The sequence below is a fragment of the Falco punctatus genome (genome assembly GCF_963210335.1).
Source record: "Falco punctatus genome assembly, chromosome: 14".
Classification (NCBI taxonomy): domain Eukaryota; kingdom Metazoa; phylum Chordata; class Aves; order Falconiformes; family Falconidae; genus Falco; species Falco punctatus.
The window spans coordinates 10561922-10586801 of NC_137594.1; the positions used below are offsets into that span (position 1 = coordinate 10561922).

Here is a 24880-nt window from a genome sequence, read left to right on the forward strand (position 1 = left end):
AAAGCGGGCAGTTACTGTTTTCACACAAAATCAGATTCCAGTAGGAAACAGAAAAATTTTGCTCTGAATATTTAATTCACTTACTTTGTTTGGAGTGCATTTTAAGTGCTTATATGTATAGCATCAACAGGTTTTTAGTAAATACCTGTTTTCTGCTTTAAGCTTTTGTTTGATTTATTATTTGTTTTCACCTTTTACTTTTCAGAGAGAGTGGCGCATGGGTTTAGAAAACTAAGCTGGCTGGTCTCAATAATTATCGCCACCATTCTCTCCCCTTTATTTTTTCATCCCATGAAAATTCAAAGGTGGGGTTTCTTTTTAACACAAATTTAAAAGCAAGCTACTATACAGTAATAAAAAAAAAAAAACCAAGCCAAATTACTTTTTTTAAAAAATAAGGATTTATTAATTTCTTCTAGGAGATATTAACTGCATCTGCCAAGTGACATATTTTTAACTGTTGGTATGTGTAGAGACACTGAGTTTAATTGATAACTGGAATTACAAAAATCAACAAATTTTAGGATTCAATGGAGAAAAAAAGAACAGAGTAGTTATAGTAGCTTGTTAGAAGGTTACAGCACTACGACACAGCAACATACACTGAAAATGCATATGTATAAAAAAAGCAAAGAAACATTCATTTGATTCACATTCAATTCACTTCAGCTTTGTGAAACCACTTAGGGACTGATTTCCAGCACTAGACTGATGACTCTGCAAAATCTCCCTGCAGGCACTAGCGCACAAGGTGAGGGCACAGGACCTGCTTAAAGACCTGCAGGAGCATCTTCTCTTTGGAACTCCAGGAATTAAATGTTATGGCCATGGAGGCAAGAAATGCACATGGTGTGCGCAAGGGACAGTGCTGAACTACCTTGCTTCATAAACTTCATATGGCGCTACGTCTTGACTCCAGATTACTCAACCAATAGCCTTTCTTTAGCTAGCTTTGGTGAGTTACAAGACAGCCAAGGCACTGCTGTTCTTCATCCCTATTTTCCAAAATAGGTGAGGAACAACACTGACTCGGAACCAAAAAATACAAGTCACCATCTTACCAGTAACATAGCTTAAAGGAGGTTTTGAGTATTGGAAGAGTATTGCTAAAAAAAAAAAAATAATCAAGTAATAAGAAGGTGGCAAATTAAGTTAGAAATAAGTACCATTAAATTGATAACCACAAGAAACATTAACAACTCCACTGCTATTAATAGGATGGAATAGTGTTCTCAAAAGATGATAGAATCTCAGGTCTGTGAACTAATAGTAGCACTTCCTCAGTATTCAGTAATGCTGAAACACCCTAAATTCCCAGTGCTATGCAAAAATACAGCAACAGTAATGTTTTTACTTTAGTTTCTGAAATAAAGTTTTTAAGAGATCATATTTCCTGATACATATCTTCCGGTGAGGGGAGAAAGAAAACGCCAAAATTAAAGAGGCTAAAAGGTACACATAGCTGATAGCAAGAAGAAACTAAAGCTGAACAGACAAACTCTTATTCACATCACTCTGATGTTCCTGTAAAAGGATGAGTCCTATTAAAACAGAACATCAGCATCAAAGGGAACGAGTAGAGGTTATAAAAGGAACACCAAAAAAAGCAATGCATCTCAAAAGGATTCCTGCCAAGGAGATGCCAGCTGTCTCCACTGCATCTACTGTCCCACAGCTTAATAAAATACATGGAAATTATTATTTTGCAAAGAATGATGCTGTGATTAGGTGAATCTATCACGACGCTTTTTCTTACAACAGTGCAGATTAGAAACATCACATTCCTACAGCTAAGGAGACAGGGAAAAAGAAAGAATTACAGATTCATGGAAAGATGGAGTACTGCTATTTTCATTCAGAGCTCATAAAAAGTTATTTCTTCCCTCTTCAGCAACTGTTTTCACTCTTAGATAAAGAAGGTAAACTGTGTGGAGTATCTCCTTCATCCTGTATTTCTTATACAACCAAGACTCCCATCAACTTCTGTAAATCCTTGAACCTTGTGGGGCAAATACATAACCAGTGTCAAGTGCAGAACTGTAGCTATCTAACAGTCATACCAGGATCAATGAAGTAGATATTAACCAGGGAGTGGAAAGAGAAACAAACAAAAAATTACAACATCTTATGCTCACATTCAAAATGGGCAATAAAACTGACAACTAAAAAAAATAATTAAAATAGTTCCCACCCAGTTGCTTCTTTAACATGTTATTTTCCATACAGTACACACACAGCCACGAACAACTCCCTTTCTAATTAAGATGTTGTATTTCCTCTGTCTGACTAATGAGTATCTGATCTGCACATATTCTAGAGTTCTGCATCAGAGTGAAACACCAGATTGCTCCCTTGCCTGCAAATCAGGCTGTGCTGGCTAGGGAGTGTTACAGTGGTGTTAAGTGAAATTTCCGTGTTCAGCCATCAGTCAGGACATTATGCAGAGGCAGGCAGCAGTCTTTGTCACCTTCTACTTTTACAAAGCAATGTAATTTTGAGAAGCAAGAATATTCTTTAAAATAGAGTTGAATAGTAAGAAGAATGAGAGACTGCCTTAAAACGTCAATCCCAGAATACCTGCAGTAGCTAAAATGCTGTATAGAATCAAGAAAAGGAAAAAAAAAAGAAAAAAAAAAAGAAAAGAAAAGAAAAAAACCATCATGTTTTCCCTTGTCCACCTGTTGTGAAGAATGAGTAAATGAAGAAATGAGAAAATGACTGGTTTAAGCCCTGAGAGTGTCACCAGGTTAAACAGCTCAGTCATTGCTCTGTGCTCAGCTTGTAAGTGTCACACTGTCCTTGGAGCAGAGGCTGAATGGGAAGTTTGCCTTCCAAGGGACAGAAATATCCTAACTCATTGTTCTATTTCCCTGCCGCACAGTCTAACAGAAGGTCCTCTTTGCCCTGACACTGGGCTCCCTGACTGCATCCATGGCTATACAAGCAAATTTACAGTTGCAAACCCACATGGTTAATATCTTTCCTTTCTGAATTTATCACCCTTAAGCATACCTTTTGCTAGTGAGCTGACCACATCACTACCCAGTAGAAGTTGTCTATGCAGGGAGAAGGACCATAAAATATACTGCTGCTTATAAATTAGTTGTACACGTGGATCCCTAACAATTTTTTTCTGTCTGCAATGTACTAAGGTTTTCAGGATTGCATTGTTTGTATTATGGACCAAACTCTAAGAAAGGGCAAGTATTCACAAGCCCACCATTTTCACAGCTGCAACAGCTAGCCAGATACTCCAAAAATAACTGGGAAACTACTGATGCAAAATGAACAGGCCTCTGTGTACTGTGAGAGTAAGCCATATTCTTCCCAAGGAATTTGCTTTTGCCTTATTCCCAAGTGGAGGTCCCAGTATCACTGCCCTGGGGCTAGAAATGAGACCTGATTTTTGCATAGGATGTTTTCAGTCGTATCAGCAGCAGCCTTATTTTAAAAAGGCTGAAGCTACGCTTCCTATCTGACTGAGGAGCAAACTCGTTTCAACGGGCATACGTGTTTCTGTCTGGTTGCACAGGATGCTATACTGGACTCTCCTGCACATGTGCACACTGTTCAACCCTCCACTAATTGCCACAAATTACAAGCACTCAAGCGTGACCATCTAGTGCATTCAGCTGTTCATCAGAAAAAGCCTAAGAAAAGGGAGCAGATCCAGAGAACAAAGCATGAGCTCCAGGCCACAGGCAGTGTTACGGGCTCCAGATACTGTTGGACAGAAGTTGGCCTCCCTTCTTCTGGAAATACTATTTTTCCCTCACACGTGCTGCCTCTGAGATTTCAAAAGCAATAGAAAGCACAGAATAGAACAGCCCCTAAGGCAAAGGGGAGGAGGAAGGATCTGGGACATCTAGGAAGGGGAGCAAAGCAAGGACAGTTGCTTTCTGAGTATAAACTTTGTCACGGTTTAACCCCAGCTGGCAACTAAGTACCACACAGCCACTCGCTCACTTCCCCTCCGCCCCCCATGCGGTGGGGAGAAGTGGGGAAAAGGTAAAACTTGTGGGTTGAGAGAAGAACAATTTCATAATTGAAATAATAAGAACAACAATTCCAATGAAAAAGAGAGAGAGAATGAGAGAGGAATAAAACACAATGGGAGAAAAAAAAAAAAACAAAAAAAAAAAAAAACAAACCAAACAAACAAACAAGTGATGCACAATACAAGTGCATCCGGTCCCCGAGCAGTGATCGGCAGCCCCCAGCCAACTCCCCCAGTTTATATACCGAGCACGACGTCCATGGTATGGAATATCGCTTTGGCCAGCTCGGGGCAGCTGTCCTGGCTGCTCCCTCCCAGCTCCTTGTGCACCTGCTCGCTGGCAGAGCATGGGAAGCTTGAAAAGTCCTTGGCTTAGGGTAAGCACTACTTAGCAACAGCTAAAACGTCAGTGTGTTATCAACATTATTCTCATACGAAATCCAAAACACAGCTCTGTACCAGCTACTAGGAAGAAAATTAATCTACCCCAGCTGAAACCAGGACACCCATCCACTGGACAGATTAATGAACTGCGTTTAGAACTCAAAGCCATTTTCCTTCCTGATGCAGACACAGCCTTTTACCCTTAAATTCACCGTCACCACCACCTCTTTTTTTAGAAATGCAACGCCATCCCAGCAGTTCGGAGATCTCCATACAAGCACATGTTTGTCTGTACTCAACCTATTGCACTGACAATTCCATACCAGGCTACACTTCCAACCAGCACAGTCTTGAACACAACCGACAGAGAACAGCCTTCTAACACAGATTTTAAAACCAACTTTCAGGTTTTTTACTCCAGTGTAACAACACTCCAGTGTAACAACTGGGGAAATCTGCCTACACAGAACGTGATGGCCTTACTGCACATTAGGTCTCTTAGCCACATGAAAATATATTCCATAACAAGTGAACAGTAAATCTCAGGGATCTGGAGACAGGTAATATGAATGACAACTACTCGTAAACTGTTTGGAGTGTCTGAACAGGTACTTAAGCCTTGAGGTGCGATATGAATTATGCCTGGACAATTCAGCTCTCACGTATGTAGACTGCTGCTGTGTCCAGAAGGTGTCATATTTATTGAGCACATGCAATCAGTCCCAAATGCCCTAGATATGTCAAAGTTAATTCATCTACATATGTGCTAAACATAAGCTCAGGCTTTGAGACATCTAGACTTGCTCCAGCCAGATACAATTATTGTTCAGAAGTCCCAGTCATCCATGTGACAGATCTCCAATCTCTACAGACCAGGACTCCAGGCAACAAAAAAGAAGCAGGTGAAGAATACCAGGCAAAGGCCAGCCTTGCCTTCTGCAGCTGGGGCCAAGCCCTGCAGAACCACCACAAAGAAAGCCTTCACTGCAGCCAGTTCAGGCCAAGGGATGATTAAAAGCAGACAAGATCAGGGTTTGGGGATCTGGATACAGCACAGCAAGCACAATTCAACTGCAAAAGCCCCACTGGGGTCGTGTAACCAACCTACCAACTGCAAGACTGAGTAACTGCACCTGAAGCCATGCTCCAGCGAGCTACCACAAGGCCTCACCTCTGCTAACTTAACTGTGTTATACTGCTGCCTGGTTCAGCTTCTCCTCCTTTCTGAACCCACAAAAATTCTCTTGCCCCCCCTTTTATTCTGCTTTGTTTCTTCCAGCAAATATCTGTCACGGGTTCTCGCCAGATGTTACTGATTTCTTTCTTGAAAGATCAGGAGGTCCATCCACACACTCATCTTCAGAAAAGAAACTTTTTTTTTTCCATTGTCTTGTGTTAAACATATTTTTCCACTTTGTCTGGGACTTCCAGGCAAGCATTAGTCATAAAAGTACAAAGTATTCCCAAATGCAACTGAAATCAATGGGGTAGCAACAAGGTCTCCCTCAGCAGATTTCTACGCCAACAGTATCATATATATACCATACCTGCCTAGCCTATGAATAACCTTTTAACTCCATACCCTCTTCAGTTTATTCTGAAGTTTACTGTTGCTTTCCCCCCTGTCCAGCTGTCCCTCCCCAATGTATTTTGAGGAGATCCAGGCGCAGGAGCCCCCAGGGTGGCCTGCACAGCTGCTCTAGCTCCTCCACGCTAACACAGAAGCTGCACTACAGGTCTGAGGATCTTACACAGAAACTGCAGTGGCATCTAGAGCTCCAGATCAACGGTAAGAGCAGCTTTATCTCTAAAATGGATATGGATTCTTTCTTGCAATGGATTTCCTCATCATGTTTGTATTAGGCTGCTAATTAACACAGAGCAAGCTAGTTTCTTCTTTCTGCCACAGTCTCCAGATTGATCTGTCCTAGAAAACTGTAGCAGAGGCAGTCTTTTTTTTTTTTTTTTTTTTTCCAGTCTGGTGAGTAAGAAGGAGAAGCAGCAATCACGTACAAGAAAAGTTAACATGGTACAGACAGACCCAGCCTTCCAAGCGAAAAGGTATAAGGTAGTGCCATCGCCCGTACAAATTTTTCTCTCACTTCAAGTTTTTAAGGGTTGGGGGTCTTTTTAGATCTGTCTTAAAAGGTATCAAGATATTTGGCTACACCCTTAGTAGATATGAAAAAAATGAATCGGTGAAAGAGAAAAACAACTTCATGAAGCGCATGCAGGAGGAATGTACATGTGGCCACAGACCTGACAAAGCCCAGAGAAGAGTCATAGCCCTGTCAGTTTTCTGGTTGCTTAAAATAGCAAATACACTGTTTAAAATTGCTGCATTTAATTTCTTATCTTCTCATCCTCCCACAGGAAGAAGAAAGGTGTCAGCAAAGGAAACCTGAAGTGTAGAATCCAGTTGTACACACAGCTACTCCACTTTCATACTTTTTAATCGAGACTTTGTCCCATAACAGTCCTACAGTTAGATGAAGAGACTGGTCCAAAAGGGCACAACACAGTTTAATTGCCTGACCCCGGGCCAGCTGACCTTCCATCAACCCACCGCTGGGCCAGCCAGTGTTTTGTTGGCATCAAAAAACAGTGATAGTACTGAACTATATTTAGTTGCATTACATTCTCTCACCTATACATTGTGTTTGGCCATTGAAGGACAGAATAATATACAGTCCTGATGCCACAAAATCCTCCAGCATATTTCCTGCCTTGGAATGGGAATTGCAGTGAATAGCAATGAGGTTCTGCTAAAGAAGATATTCTCTTTCTGTAAAGTACACAAAATCAGAGAGGACCGTATTTTTTTTATTTCTTTTCTGAAAATTATTTATAAGAATAGATTTACAAGAACAAACCCAAGTATGCTCTAGAATGGAATATTTCAACCCATGTTCAAGGTACTATTCACTATGACTTAATAATTTAAGTGCATCCAACACTGCTTGAAATCAAAATAAAGAAAAAGCATGTGAAATATGCTTAGAACTACTTGTATTTCCCTTATTAACAGCATATTTTTCATGCCTTATTTATCCTTTCTGCTGGCATATCTGCTGCAGACTTTGAATCAAAGTAAAGCTATGTTCTTTTTTATTGCCAATTTTGACTGGATCCCTGATAATAAACCATTAAAATGACAAGCAAATACATAAAACAAATGGAATCACTGATGTTCTTGAATATAATAAGCACACCTCTCCTCTTTCTCTCTTGTCTTATATCTGAAGAGGATTTTTTTATTTTTTAACATAATCCATAATTCAAAATTATCCTACTTAGGCACCAAATCATTTCTACAGCTAAGTCTTTTGGAGTTTCATACTACATTCTGTACAAAATTAAGTGAAGGTAAAACTGGTGCTCATTTGTGAATATGTTCATACTGTTTCTCTGTTTATAGACTATTTTAAATTACTCCAAGCTTAACAAAATTTAACACAGAAAATATTTCCTGTAAGAAATCAAGCGACCAGCAAAACTGTCAATTATCAATATGATTTACTGGTCAATTCTAGGGGATGCTTCTACATGGATCTGTGTTCCCCCAAGTCTGTGGCAAGCTTTATCTTAGCCTTGTAACCTCTAGAGCTTCCACACCCAGGGCTCCACACGCAGGTTTGCATCTTCCAGATTTTGACCACATTATTGAGGTTGCCACCTCAGAGCTCTTGTATCAAGAGAAGAGAAACATTCAGCACATTTTACTGGAAGTTACCGAACAGCAGATAAAGGAGTAAGATAGCTTGAACTGATCTCACAAGCAAGCTGACAGCGCTCGCCTTGCTGGAGCAATACATTATGTCTACGCCTCCCTAAGTGTCTGTAAGCTTTCTAACCACTATGACCTTCATGCAGCTCTCTTAGAGAGACTGGAACTCAAGACCACCAAAATGCAAACCTCAGGATAATCCAGGATTCAGCAATTACTGCTCTTTGAAAGCAGTCCTTGGAAATCCTCCCTAGTATGGCCAGTCACTTCAATCACATGGAAAATGAAGAGTTTCCACAGAATTACGCCCATTAATGCTGATACCAAGCTATTACATTGGTCTGTAGTCCAGACCACTGCACTGCAGATATCTTACTAAGCTGAGTCTTTGTTTGTTGTTCCCAGAAACACACACCCTACAAAATGACTTCCAGCTACAGAAGAAACAGATTTATTTTTTTTTAAAAAAAAAAAAAAGAAGAAAAAAAAAAACAATCCCCTACATCTTAAACAAGAGTTCATTGATTAAACAAGAACCTAAACTGGTAAGTCCTTACCCTTGTACTGCTCAAGACATTTGGGCCAAATTCTCAGCACCATAAAGAAATTCATATGAAGTAACTTTTCATCAGCTGGGAGATTTACAATGTAGGACCTAAACACGGAGTCACAAAGAATGTGGGACATGCACACGCATTTTAGAATTTGCACACCTGGCACACATGTAATGCATTTGTTTCTCTCAAAGCAAAATCACAGAAGTTAAACAACATTCCTGATTTCTGAAACTTCTTTGCAGAGAGATAATATTTCTAGAATCTTCTAGTAATCTACAGCTTGTTAATTGTGGTTTAAATTTGCTATAGCTTCCAATCCCCACTTAAAGTCCTTGAAACATTTGTTCTCGTTTCTGTTTGGTTATTTAGCGACCATTATAGTTATTTTTCTTGACAAAACAAACAAAACCACTCAACTAGATTGAACTCAAGCTGTCTCCAGTCCAACACACTACAGCAGCGTAACCTTGGGGATGCTTTCCACTCAGTAGTAACAGCTCCTATTACAGCTCTAGCAAAAAGCCACACAAAACCCTGTGACTATCACATCAAGGCTGTTTCAGCAGACTCATTCCATACTCCTGAAATCAGGACTTGGTGGTCAGCAGCGGCCCGAAGTCTGGCGCTGACTGGGGCCTTCCAAATGATCATTCTGCTTTTCAGACAATAAGCTTTTCCCTTTCACTATACGAATCCCCAACCTTCCTGGCAGATGTATAGTTTTACAAAGACAGAATTAGTAAACATCTCAACAGTTCAAAGGATACCTAAAGATGGCTCCGTCTCTAGCCCATCACACTGCAGTGTGCACTGGACAAGTCAAAAAGCCCTGCTGGGTAAAAACCCAAGGACTCCAGCTGCGGACCTCTGGAATAGACTGACCAGTCTGAAAACATGACAAAGAACATTAACTATGTATTGCTTAAAATAAAAATTGAAACATGCCAACTTCTTTTTATAAACAAAAAATATCATGTGTAAAAAGTGAATTAAAATATCCTCTTCAGAGTTCTAGAGGATACATATATTTACTGCTCCTGTTAATTAAAATCTGTTTGGGCTTATTCCTACTGTCCCTAGAACCAATGGAAAGACACCCTCCAACCTGCCTTCTGGCCTATACGTTACAGACAAATCGGGTTTAACATGTTATTGCCCCTTGAAAATGCATATTACCTTCCACTTAACAAGCTTTGAGTCAAAATCTACCTTCCTGTTATACATCATTCACCTGCGGGAAAGTCTTGCCAGCATTACCAAAACCTACTTTAGAGAACAACCACATTTTATAATCCAAAATAGCTCCTCATCATCTTAAACATACAGAGAGCTTAGATAGTCACATATCCACCTTCCAGCTGCCAACAAGCCAGGGACACCATGATGGTACATTTAGGGTTAAATTAAGATCTTGGAAGATGGTGGAGACAACAGCCTGATAACTATATTTTACGTTCTCAGGATTTTTTAACCAGCTGTGTTTTCAACAAAAAAATCTGAATCCCCTTAAATTGGGATGCCCTTTGCCTTATTTGCTCTTTTGCTTCTGAACTTTCAGAGCTCACATCCTCCAGCTCTTCTCCACAGCCACAGAAACAAACAAATAAACAAAAAAAAAAAAACCTTAAATGTTGCACAAGCTCAGAGTGCACAGTTCGGCAGCAGATGGTTACAAAGACACAGTAAAACTTACATGAAAAGGAATTTAGAAAGAGAGAAAGAGGTTCACTGCTGCTCTCATTCAGGGTGAAATCAGGGTTCCCCGCCCCCCCCCCCCCGAACATGCTGAGTTCAACGTCCAGCTCGGTTAGGACTTACAGAATGCTCAAAGGTGGCCTCGCTTCCTCCTTTGTGAAACCCATTTGCTATGAACACGAACAGCATTCAGAGCTGCTTCCAAGTTTTTTCATTTCATAACTCAAGATACAATTTAAAGGGAGTCCCATATTGATGTAAGCAAGATGTTTTAAGTCATCTTATGGTTTCCAAAGAACTGCCTTATGGTTTATTAAATTGAGAGGGGGAGGGCAGTAAGCAGTGTCACTGATCTGGCTCATTGTGTCAGAATAATGCAGAATATAGCTGGTCATAAAATTACTACAGCCTACATGTGCATAGTAACACCTGTCACGTACATAATAATATCACCAACAGCCTGAGACTTCTTTCCACAAAGACTGTTTTGCTTTCTCGTGTATTTTATCACTTTCTAAGACTTCAGGTTACTTCTGTGTGGTGCTTTTCCCCATCAGTAAGAAAGCCTTTCTCCCTAAACTGTAGGGGTGCCTTTGAAATGCACACGTTGGAATTTATTCCCATTACAAACCTGCTGATCCAAACAAGCTTACAAACAGCAAGACCCATGTCCTGTATTTGCTAGCCTCCTCTTTATATATTTTCAGCTTCTTCCCACGTCCTCCATTCGCCTGGCTGATAACATGTGCTATCTGGTTTGGTGTGGCTGCTGCCTCTCAAAGCAAGCATGGATTGAGTTCTGCCTGACTCTCCCCGAAGGAGCTTTAATATAGGTCTTTTTCCTCTAGCTGAGGATTTTCACCAAACTTGGGGGAATTTAGTACCTCTGCAGCCTCTATATTACTGTCAGCTTCAGTGGAAGCAGGCCACTGGGTTCAGAAGTTGTTAGCAGGACTAATGCACAGGCAGGCAGACAGGTCTACTGTGTAAAAGCGTGTGAGTACTGAAAGTATGAAACAAATCAGTTAAATTTTTTAAAAAATCAACCAAACAAAACAAACAAAAAACTACCACCTACCACCACCCAAAAAAAAAAAAAAAAAAAAAAACCACCAAAAACACACAAAACCACTACCAAAAACCTACAGTCTTTTGGCGAGTCTTAATCTGAATGTGAAGGATATTAGGGCATCTCCAGTGCCATAACATATAGGATTTAAAACCCACACAAGCGATTTAGGAGCCTTTTGTAAATGGCACTGAGTGTGGCAGAAGGCTGTACTCACAGGCTGTACCTGCGCAGGAGCAAACCCAGTCTTCCCAGCTGAGGAAGCTCAGGAGACATTGGAATCTGGAGGGCAAGGCAGCACCAGAAAGAATAGGAGCAGGACAAGAGAAACGGAAAGTTACACAGACGATGTTTTATAAAATGGATTTGTCCTACCAAAATTTAAGTCTGAAACAGTATTTGAGCTTTTACTTTTCATTTATTTCAACATTCTACTTCATGAATGCTATAATATAAAAAGCAATTCAGCCTTAATTATAGTGGTTTAGCTGGGTTGCTATAATTTTCCTGTCCCTTAATTCTCCCCGTGTTTATAACTATCTAAGAGCTTAAGCTCTGGTAAATTTTTTATTCTTCATAATTGCTAAGCCTGAGCAGAGCAATAAGAGCTCCATGCTTAGCACTTCCTTCTGTAATCTAAAGGCATACTGTGCCAAATATAAGCCACTTGAAATAAGTCACTGTGGGTAGCAACGTATATGCTTTAACTCATGGTGCACAAAGTATCTGATGTCATTTTTCAAGTCACCCACATACCTATTCATCTCAAAGCCTACCCCACTGCCAGACACAATTGTAAGACACACTTCTACAGCAGAAACACTCTTCTATTTTTATCCTGTTGTTATTCCTTCGTTAAGTAGTTACAAGCTACTTTTTCTACAGTTTGATTTTACTGGAGCAATTCACACTTGGAACCCAAATAAAAAGAATTCCTGTGTGTTACCATGTGCCTGGGACACGATTCACCAGACCTGTGAAAGCGAAGGATGGCAGTGCCGGGGAGCGTGAAAGAATTAGATCCTTCACCCAGCAGCTTTCTCCTTGCAGAAAGAGGGTAAGCTTCCACTACTCTCTCCCCAGAGTCTATACAGGAAAACAAGCGATCCTTTTAGCAACAAAAAATAAAATGGGCTATTTTTGGTCACAACAATGTGCAGATTTTGCCCCAAATAGGCAAAGAATTGAAAAGATACATTTTTTTAAAGAGTGGGGAAAACCTTAGGCAGCATAGAAGAATATGGGAGAGATTAAGGAAATTATTTCAGATGTTGCAAGATCTCAAATTAAACAAAAAAGAAAAAGTCCCCAACTCCACCGAGGAGGCAGACATTTCCTCAGAATTCCCATTTGACCATGTATGAGGTGGCCATTGCTGATGTAAAGTAATATTCCTGCTAATCCAGCTCCGATATTTTGTGAACAGACCAGCTTCTACAGAACCTGAGAGAAGTTAAATCCTATGTGCACACCTATGCAATCATCTGAGCCCCTCCATGGAACCTGCCACCCAAACGGCTGTATCCCTCAGAAACACCCCTTCTCATGCTTGTTGGCCATTTTCATTTTCCCCCTTTCATGTATAACTTTAATTTTCAAAATTTTTGCCCAGGGCTCTTTACTGGGCTCAACTGCTTTACACAACTGGAGCCATCCTCCTTTAGAGCACCTCACTGCGTGCTCTGACCATGCCCAAGCCACTTTTTCCTGAAAGTTCCTCATCTAAGGATGTGTGTGTCAATGTCTCAGAAAACAAACACACACCTGATAACACAGGCTGGCTAGAAAGCACAGATTTCAAGGCCAGTTTACAAAGGCCTCCTCACCAGGGCCCGAATCTCCAACAAACAGCTTGCCGCAGCTTCAGTTTACAGAGTTCATAATTGTTCTGGGAGGTGCATTACAGAGTAATCAAAATGATAACAATTCTCAAAAATTGCAGCGGGTTGTGTGGAAAGATTAAACAGCTTGGTCTTATTCTCACTGGGAAACAGGAGACTTAGCAAACACTGAATTAACATTTTTAATATCATGAAGGGGAATTAATAACATGATAAATATGGGAGGTGGAAATCAAGTAATAACCTATCGACAGCAGGTATTCTGCTGCTATCTGGAGGCTAACAAAGGAAGAAATATTTTTTCTTGTGAAATCGCGGTAGGGAGCAGAGCATGCATGCAAGATTCATGCAAGCAAGACAGTAAACATGGGGGGATGAAGCAGTAGAATACGGGGGACCATGCAAAGTCTTCACAACCAGCTACACACCAGAAACTCTGTGACTCATTTTAGAGGATTTGATACAAGTGACATTGTGCAGCAGGGGCAGACAGGTGTGATGCCCACTTGCATACATCTTGTCACTCACAAACACACACAAGAGGCAAATGAATACTTTCCGTGATCGCACATCCATCCATCCACCCAAAATGGCAATTCCCCACTGGAGTACAACACATGTGATACAGTCTTTGTTTCTTTTCACTTGTAAGCAAAATAATTTCCAAGCAGTGTTGCCATCATGTTTAATTTAGATGTTAAAACATTCTGGAAACCTTGAATGAATTCTGGAAACATGAATGATGGCTCTTAAAACATACTCCAAAGCTGCCTCCTAGTCTTTACACTAAATACAAGAACTTGAGAGGAGGAAAATAAAAGCAGGCAAGGTTTCATTCACTTTCTTGTCACCTATTTAGTCATGTTTACTTTTTGTTTAATAATTAAAAAAAAGGCAAAAACATAGCCTTGTATCATAACATAACTAAGTATTTGGAGTCAACACACACAGACCTGGGTAAAATTTTCATGCCACCCTTAAAAAATCAGCATGACTTTCAGAAATATGCATCCATTCCCCCCAAAAAAATCTGCATCTTCTCAGCACCGGGCTATATAGGATTAATGCAACCTACAGCCAAGGCTAAGTATATCAGCTAGTTTTAAGTCACAAAGCTCAGGTATTGCTAGCGTAGTAGCTGTTGCTGCTTATATGGCATTCCTGCTGGAATATCCATCCAGCTTCTTAAGTAGATTTTGCAACTCTCTCCAACTTCCTAAAGGTCCTGTGCTACCAACATCGGCATTAGTAAGCTGGAGCTAGCTTAGGAGAGAGAAGCAGAGAAGTAAAACATAAGCTACAGGAATATATATACAAAAAATCTGTGGTTTCAGACTTGAACATCATGAAAAGGGTTCTTTGCTTGATGTTCAAGCCTGAAAACACTGATTTTAGTACAACAAAATAACAGTTTTTATTTCATGATTCAGTTATAGCTGAATACAGAGTATCTGTACACAAGGGCCAAATCCTGTTATCAAATACAGCTACTGTTTTGCTCTGAAGCAAAGCTGGCATGCAAGGAAGCCAGAAAGAGTGCTGGGCTTTCTTCAAGTCACCTACAAACATACCATTCACACAACACCACTGTAAACTAACAAATCCAGCTCCCCATGCCCTGGCATTATATTAACCTCTTAAATTATTTACATGTTTGCAAAAATTGTTGTCATTTTACCACTTACTTCCTTTTTTAAGGCAATTCACTCGAGCTTCATAATGCAGAAGTGACAAGACGTGGGAAGAAAGGTTAAAAAAGCCAACCGATCCTGTTCCGGAATACAATTAACAGTACTTTACTTTCACAGGGCAGTTCTGGCTTCGTAAACATAATGATAGCTTTACTCCAAGGTTGAAATGAGAGGGCATTCATTTTTATTACTAACATACCTTGACAAAGGTTCCAAGATCAAAGACAGACTGTCAGCATAATTGTAAAATAATACTTTCTTCCCCACTTTTAATTACATGAAATAGCTTTTCTATATTATTAATAACATTCCCCACCATTAGAGTAAAACTTGATTAAAGGCATCGCTTTATGCACAAACACAGAGGAGGTTTGTATAACAAAAGAATGAGTTACATTTTCAAATTGCAAACCGGCAACAAAACTAAGAAAATGTGCTCGCTTCAAATCCAGCCAAATCCAGGCAGTTTGAAGCAAGACTGTTCCCTCTGAAACTTTTACATCCCCAAGAGGCAGTTGCCACAAATTTAGCTTGAAAGGCCTGCCATGCAAATGAAAAGTTTTATGCTCACTGAACTTCTCTTCTGAGAGCAGATCACCTTTCTCACAGAAGAAACTGTGATCCCAAGTCAGATCCAGAGCCCGCTGAGCTCTCTCTGTTAATTTCAGTGAATTCTGGAGGAAAAATTTCTTCACTGAAAGAGTGGTCAAGCATTGGAACAGGCTGTCCAGGGACGTGTTGGAATCACCATCCCTGGAGGTGTTCAAAAATCACATGGCTGCAGTGCTTAGGGACATGGTTTAGTGATGGACTTGGTGGTCCTGGGTTAACAGTTGGACTTGATGATCTCAAAGGTATTTTCCAGCCTAAATGATTCAGTGACTGTATGATACCCTGCTGTTACTCTGCCCCAATATTCTTACTATATCACTAGAACAAAATAAACACACAAAAATAGTGCTCATTGTTGTATTAATTCTTCTCAGTTTGACACATCGTTCTCTCCAAGAAAATGCCTTGCATTTGAACATCTGAAGGATTAAGTTATCTAATATTTTCTGCATCCCTGTCTTCCACGACTTACATTTGATAGCTTTGGTCCAGCCTTACTCACTGAGCCATTTCTGCAAACGATTAGCCCTCTGCTGAAAAATATTTTGCATTGCTTTGATTGCATTTAATAGAGAAATACTGTAGTACAAACTAAAAACAAATTAATTTAAAATAGATAAACTTTTATGGATGCATTAAAAAAATTAAACAAAAAGACAATTTGCTTTCCACATGAATTATTTAGATGTTTTTGCAAGAGATGAACTAACTGCAGTCATTTCATAATCCCCAAAGCAGTAAATACAACAGCTCACCAACGTCACAATCACCATTTGTGCCAGAGCACATGCAAGCAAGTTACAAACTTTTTCCATATTTAATGTGGCGATTACACTTATTTTTTCCAAGTTGCCTTGCCCTGTAGTTGAAAGGGCTGGGATGGTGCATCTTCTCTGTGGAGTAGCATTGTTACCCCATTAACTCTGTTAGCAGCAGATCAGAGAGGAAGCTCTCAGAGCAGTTGCGCACAGTCTCCTCCCAAGCAGGGATATAAGCACGTAAGCAATCCCATTATTTCAGTTGGAACTACTCAGACATTTATAATTAGGCATTGGACATGCATTGTTAAACTACACATAAAACAGTGAGCGTCCCACAGCAAAGTTCTTGGTAGTATCTAAACCACCATTTTTACAAGGGTGGAAATGGGAGCAGATGAATGTGTCTGAAAGGAAAAGTCATCTAGACATCACGGAATCACGGCACAGCTTTCTTTTAAAGGTTACTTGCCTCTGTGTGTAACAGCCGTCCCTTGTGATGCCTGCAGACCTGCCAAGTTTCAGAAATGAACAGTGCATCTTGCACCTTATTCAGAAAGTCAGTGGCCTTAATTCTCAGTTCTGGGCCTGCCTTCCACCATCCTGGCACCAGCGTGGAAAAGCCACTTGAAGAGACCAGAACCTACAGCCCAGTGGGCAGTGCATGGCCAGCAGCAAGTCAGGGCTGCAGCTCCACCTTCCCAATTACTAAAATCACCCTTCAGTCAGATCAGGGGCAGACAAGCTTTGGCCTTTCCAGACCTGTGAGAAAGCCAAGACCTGAGGTGCACATACTTTGGCCATGCAACTTCCAGTATTTGATCTATATTTAATGCAAAAACACATATCATTTCAGCAGTACACTCAGCCTTTTAAAATACAGCCTAAAGTACACAAGCCAGTTACACGGCTGGACACCCTCCCTATACCCCAGTCTGCGGTGGAAGTCCGCTCTCCAATGTAACAGACCCGACGGCACTGTCACACATATGCTTTCCACAATAGCTCCTAATATCAATACAAAAAAAGTAAAAGAATCCCAAGAAGTAATAAATCCTTTCTCCGGGAAGTTAAGATGCCTCATATGGGAGGAAAATTGGGTATCCGGCAATTTTAGAATTGTTTAAGAAGACAGTGTTGTATTTATTTCTAATCTAGGCGAGGAAAGGAAAAGGGCTCTTCAAAAAAAGTTTGTTGCTCAATATGGTCTTTTGCAGTAGTTTAACTTCCTTTATTATTCATTGAAAATTATAAGTGAAAGCTGGGAGTCACAAATGGAAAAGAAGGGCAGCTACAACTTCAATTCATATAAGAAATCTCTCTGGAAAACATTCTTATTTTGTCTCAGCCTCACCTCCCAGTAACAAAACCATAACGGTTACAACTGCTGTCCTCTTGTGTACCCATTCTCACACTGGAAATTACAACTAAATTACAAAACAGCTTGTCCAATACTTGTGAAAATAAAATACACAGTCCACTCCACCACAACTAATTAATCTTCTTAAAACTGCATCCCAGAGTGATCAAATGAGACATGAACTCTTTCATGAGAAAAAAAATCCCACTAGAGTTCCTTAACATCAAATGTAGCAAACAGCAGCGTTTCAACATTGGCATCACCATGTTTGAACCCCCATGTTTGCATATGTAAGCACACATTTGCATGTAATCATTTTGTATTATTAATATTTATTAATATTATTATTCGAAGGTAGCAGTCTACCTACGCTCTGCGAGAGGTTTGTATATATGCAGGCAAAACCAGCTCATGAAATGAAACAGGAATAGATTGCTTATGGTTAAGTTCATTAAGAGAAGAAAATATACAACCACCTTAAAAACCAAGCAAAAAACCACACTCCACCTCTCAGCACTTACTGCTCACAACAGCTCCGCTGTGAAGTTTTACAGCATAGCACTTCTTTTGTCTACCCGGTCCTGGGAACCCTTTTGCACATTTTCATATAGTTTGTATTACATATGGAAACTTCAGCTTCTCTCATGAGACACAGTTCTACAGCTATTTTCCCTAAATAATAGCCATCTGTTCTGAATGACCTCCCCAAACAACTCGCTTTGTTAATGGCAACTTTGCTACAGTTAATACACCAGTTGGGATTACTCCAGCCAACTTTCCATGGGCCTCCATTGTTATGAAAACCTATTATCAAGCAATTAAATGACAGCAAGAATGTAATAAAGTACAACAGCTTTACTTGTATCATTATCCTGGGTGCTGATGTTAATGAAAGGCTATCGCACCCTAGACTGTAATTTCTAGATACTGTCATACAGGAGAATAACTCCTGTCAGCAGCTATTTTCAACCTTAATGGTTTGAGCAATTACAATCCTTGCTAAAACCCTTCCCCAGTATTTTGCCCCAAATTAAATTAAGGACAGCTCTGAGATTATCTTCAGGGTTTGCTGCTGAAGGCCAGGTGTAAAGCACACAAGGCTAGTCTTACCTAAATCTCGTCCAGTTTTTGAAGGTATTTGTTTGTTTGATTTCTTGTCAGACAGGCAAGCCTCATGGAGGCACATTCACAATTGCTCATCCTCTGTGTAAATGAAACAATAAACCAGCTTTCTAAATTCTCTATTCTGTACTTGTCTCAGTAGAAAATAATGAAGTTGAATTACCCTTACAGTCCTTTTAGTATCCCTCTGGCAGGTTGGATTTCTGGCACGACACCTTTCCTTTTCTTTTCTCATTTCTAGAACTAAACATAAACTTAAATAAACCTCTCTGAGAAACAAGATGCACATAATTGCCACAGATAACACAAGATGTCTAGAACATTTCATCTTTCTAAATTGTCCTGGGTTTGAAATTTATGCAATCGGCATTTTGTATTTCTGATATATAACCTAGCAGTAGGTCTAAAACAAGTTCTTTTTTTCCCACCGTGAAAATAATCTAAAAATTTATGTTGACATGAAGTAGTACTTTCTCTATCAGTGAGACGATCCAAGTGCAGTCATACTGTTTGGCATAGATTCAGCTAATATGCATTTATAGCTCTCCTTCCTTGACAGAAGACAGTATATTTACCAGTCTGTATGTGCAGTTAGGCTAAAGTGTTGTTTTTCACTGGGACTCATAACCTCTACTATTTGGAATATTTATTTTCTTCCTAAGATGCAATAGGGAAAGTTTATGCAACTCACTATATCAATTCTACATCAATACTACATACAGGCTTCTTCCAGATAGCTGATCAAAACAACTAGACAGAAAAGCTCCCCAGTATAAATTACCAGATGAGAGACAGAATATGAATGAACTCTTCATTCATAAGTATTTTCAGATTGTTTCATAATTCAGGTGATCTTACCGCAACTACATTACTTATAAGACAGAAGTGTTTGACTCTTATCTAGTTACACGGGCAACATGTGAGTACACTATCCCAAGAAGGGCCCTTCAGAAGGAGATTTTTTCCAAATCGAGTGAGAAACGCAGGATTCGGTTACACCACTTCTTAGAGGAGATGACATTTATGTTTGTTGCACTTCTCAGAAGAAACCACAGCAGCTGCCAAGCAGGATGGACAGACGTGGTAGTCTCTCCAAACCCACGCCCTTTGCCATCCCAATACACAAGGACAGTCAGAACCACTTTTCTTTCCTTCGGGCCCATAATCCAAGGCAGCAATGGGAAGGACTAATGTGATACCTTATCCCTCCTCGCTATCCTTCACATAAAATGATGTTAAACTAATATTATACTACTGAAACATTATCTATAAAAATTGTAATAAAGCACAAGGGAAGCTTATAATATATAGGAATGCTCACTGTAAGTTTCTGCCTACTGGGAAAAAGAAACAGGGAAATAATACACTAATATAATAACACAGATCAGATTGTTTCTTCGAAGAACACTGATAATAAAGCAGAAGACTGGAATTATGTTCTGTAAAACAACTTAGGCTAGCACGAGGAAGACCTGCACATCACTCATGCTGCTGAGAGAAAAAACATACATTTCCCAGCTCCCTTATGAATGCCAATTTCATCTCTCCCAACTCTCGATTGTCAAGCAAAAGAAATACAGTGTAGACTTGTATAACAGCCAAACAACTGACATTTGCTTTTGGTAGCCCCTCCAAAGTTGTGCACCTTCAAAATCAATATTTTTTACTAATATCCTCTCTGTTCCTCATCATAACAATTGTTTGGATGTCTTGAGACCTGCCTTATTGAAAATATCTTGCTAGATGTGTCCTTCATACCTACAGTGATGTTATTCTCCTATTGACACTAGTGTTATTTCCAAACACACGGGAGAGAAATGTAACATAGCTGAGTATTTCTGAGAAGTTCCCAAGAGAGAATTTTGCCCTTACAAGAGTTATCAGAATAAGCTTTGTCTGCATATGTTGTAATGGACAACTGCTAAAAAGGTCCAGAAAGTCAGGGAGATACAGTAAAGATGTTTCTGAGGCTGCACAATGGGTTTTTTTCCCCACTTTGTGTCATGGATGAGACAGAGTAAGCAACAACCTGTAGTAGAACTGGATAGTGGGGTCTATTTAAAAACACCAAGGAGATTAGAGCTTTTACCCTCAACCTCCTCAGTGCTATCTTTGTTTGTCAGGTCTCGACTTCACTGTCCAGCAGAGGAGTTAGACCGAAAGTTGTCTTGCTCCAGATGTGCAGCTGCGCACAGTTATTCCTCTCGGGTCTTCTTGGCCAAGGTCCCCAGGCATCCCACAGTATTCGTCCCCCTACTTATATCCGATACCCAGGATCTTTCCTCCAGACAGGATCATCACCACCTCCTTTCTGGTCGCTCTTTTTTCTGAGACCACTTCTTACGTTGGGAACCCTTCTTTTTCAGCACCAGTTCTGCTTTCCAGAACCCCAAGGCCTCAGTTCTCCCTATGTAATCTCCATACAAAAGCCCAACACATACCTCCTAATCAGTGGTTCTGGTTTATGTCTCCCTATTAACTGGAGGATTTGGTATGTGCCACTTGTTTAATTCAGGCATTATCAGAATTTACAGCCATCCCATACCAGGCTTCTGCCTGAGATGAAAAGATCAGTTTTGGACATTCACACACACAGTTACAGGCCACCTGCGAGCATTCACAATTTTTTTTACCTACAACACTTTGATATGAATTTATTAAAATACAGCTTTATGATGAATAGTCAGCACAATTTCCTGATTAGACCTTAATTATAGACTTCCAGGCAAAGCCTATGCACAGGTACCCTGCCCTTGATGAAATCTGAAGACAAAACCAAAGCCTGCGGGCTGACAAGCACAGCAAGGGCTCTCCTCAGCATGCTTGTGCTCCCTGCAGGCAGAACGGCGAGCACACGTGTTGATATGAACACAGTGCCCAACCCATGGTCATCAAGACATTTGTATTCTGGGGCACTGGGCACCCTTGACATCGGTTGCACTCTATGAAGTGCAACAGCTGGCCTCTATTTCTGATGCTGAGCTTCCATTGGAAAAGACAGCCCCCACCAAGGGGAGCAGAGGGGGAAGAGAGCAGCGCCGGCACATACGTAAACTAGATGGTTTAAAAAGTGGAGATGTATGCTGAGAATAGACAAACGAGAGGACTAGATCGTGCTCTCACTTGCACCAGCATAAAACCAGGATGGCCCAAGGGAACTCAGTATAGCTGAACCTACATAAATAAGGAGTGGTGAAATCAAGCTTTGAATAGCAAATAATACACTTCATGATAGTATTAATTTCATAATACTGCCGCATTACCTGCCTTTCTACATTAACTTGCCTTAGAATAAGAGGGGTAAGATTAGTATACAGCTGCTAACCATCTAATCATTTGTTACATAAAAACATACACTGCTTTAAAATTAGGCTCTGAAATAAAGGGAGAAAACCTTGTAAATAATAATTTGGTTGGGTTTTTTTTTTTGGGGGGGGTGTTTGTTTTTTTAGAAAATTCTGATAAATTTTGGAAAATAGCATTCAAGACATCTACTCATTTGCTTCACCTATAAAGACAGAGAAGAGGCACTGTTAGTTTTTTCTTTCCCCCTACAGAGTGCTAGTGAGGCAAGCTTATTGCCTGCACACATCATTTGACATCCTGAAAACAGAGCGAGTGCTCCACTGGCAGCAAAGGAAGATAGAAGCGTTCTCAATATTTGTCACATTCCCTGATTGGTTCTCACTCAGCTATTTGGCATGGAAATGTGAGGAGGAATGGAGCTCTGTAAAACAGAACATGGGGAAAAGCACTTGCAACAAAGCATCATCTTTTTAGAAGTGAATGTTGAGTTAGGAGACAGAGACAGGAAAATGCTCCACAGTGATTCATTTGATAATGCCTTTTACACAAATAAAGAGGAAGTTAATTATTAAGTCCCAATTAAGTATGTGTTTACTACTTTGCTAAAACCCATTAATTTTTAAGAAAGCATACAAGCACACACTTAGCTTCAAAATAGGTACAGCTTCAGTATGTACCTCAAGTTCACCATATACCAGAGCACTCTGCCAAACAGGGATAAACACAAAAAGCCAATGTAGCTTCAACTTCTGGAAACTGCTTATCATAAACACGATAAGCACACAGTCAGGTAGCAAGCTGGACCAGAATTTCATATCCAAAGATGATTGTGAAACACTTGAAATGTAAAGAGAAAATTCAGTTACCCAAGGAAGCTCAAAAGAAGGCCATGCTTAATTTGACTCAGATTTGATTGAAATTCACCCTCATTCATTAAGAGGTCTGAAAACTTTCAGACACCCTAAAATTAACTCTCTGGTTGCAGAGCAGGGTACACAGGGGCCATTTTTCACAGGCTGGATTTCCTATACAACTTTTTTCACAAACGTATCAACTGAACTGATAAAGTTACACAGGCACTCCTAATCCACATATTAGCAAACTATGTTTGTTTTAATAAATAACGACACCTGGCAATGTCTACCTATAGCCAACTGACGTAAAACTTCCAAAACATATTGTGTGTATGCACATGTATAGGCACGTGTCTCCATTTCTGCAGCCACTCCTGAGACCAACATACATTTAACTACATTTAACTAACATGCATGCAACTATTTGATTAAATAGATTATCAGGTTAGAATAAAATTAGTATAAAATCATACAGTTTATTTTGCCTTGACTTCAGCAGGGCTAGCATTTATGCTTAATTTAAGGGCTGCACCTTGTGTCCTGTAACTCATGTGAAGTAGGCAAGAATTATTATCTCCCTGCACTTCAAAAACGGGAAACTGAGGCAAAAGAAGGTTAAGTGACTTGCTCAAGGACACCCAAAAGGTTAGAAAGGATGCTGAATGATGAATAGGAGAGTGGCTAAATAGCCTCTTATTTGAAGCCTCTAAGTATGTACACTGACATCCATTAAAAATAGGCTCTTTACTACTTTTAAAATGGTTTGTTGGAATTTTCCAGCATTTTGTGTTTCTTTTCTACTACCTTCCACCAGCAGCAAAGTTCACACACATAAAAGCAAAAATTAGCATTAAAAAGTTTAAAAGTTATTCTGACGTGAGTGATGTTGAACTAAATTTAAAACAAATTCAAAGTAAGATTTATCATCTAACCTCCACGTTATACCCTTGTGCTAAAGCTCACAGCGTTACCTTTCAGGTAGGCGGCACCTCTGCTGCATGCAGTCAGACCTAAAGAACATCAACAACTTGCCCACCCGAGGGAATGTCCTAGTGCAACTGCTCCTGTCTTCAACACAAGCCAGTCACAAGTGCAAGTCTGCCTTTAAAGTTCAACTTCCTTATGTTTGCACCTAGATGTTTTCTTAGAACATCAATTCAGATTTTTCAAGTATACATCCATGATGGTCCAAAAGCAGTTGTATTTGAGCAGTCTCAGCATATAAGACTCGCCAGGTATTGAAAAGATCAAATACATATGATGCAGAAAAACTGTAATTAAAATTGGAAGCCATGAAAACTCCAGGCATTTCTTATTGTCCAAACTGCACAAAAGGGGAAGACTCAAAGAAAAACTTCCAGCTTCTTTTTGAGCACAAACAACAGGCACTCCTGAACTAGAGAAGCCAGGGTCACAGGGAGATACATCATGGCTATAAATAATTCTGATTTTAAGGCTACAGTTAAATGAAAACAGAAAATACAACTGACAGCACCTATGCTTCTTGTCTTTCTCTATATTCTCTTACAATTGACCTTGAGAATACTTAATTTTAGCCTAAGGGTGGAAGGAAATGTTCTTCTTCACTACAATCATTTAATAATAGCGTGTCCTCCTGCTGCTCAATATCCAAGCAGACACTGCTTTTATAATACCTTCAGAACGTGCTTTGTTCATACTGTTAGCTACTGCCTAAAGCATAGGGACTGCATATGCCTAAGATCTAAAACTGTAACACCAGTGCTGGGCATCAAGTATTCAGATGCAATAAATCGCAGTATCACAGCATAGTACAATATCATGAAACAATTCATCTGCCATTCAATACAGCTATTTAGAAAGCTACTTCTGGGGTGGGGGCTCCTGCCCCCTCAGCTGGAGGGAAAAAACAAACATACATACTGCTA

The 24880-nt window shown here is 40.0% G+C and overlaps 1 protein-coding gene across 7 annotated transcripts in view; it reads right to left on the reverse strand.

Moving 5' to 3' along the window:
• Nucleotides 1–24880, reverse strand: part of LOC308073241 (uncharacterized protein) — a 319052-nt gene that overhangs the window by 136495 nt on the left and 157677 nt on the right. The window lies entirely within an intron of this gene.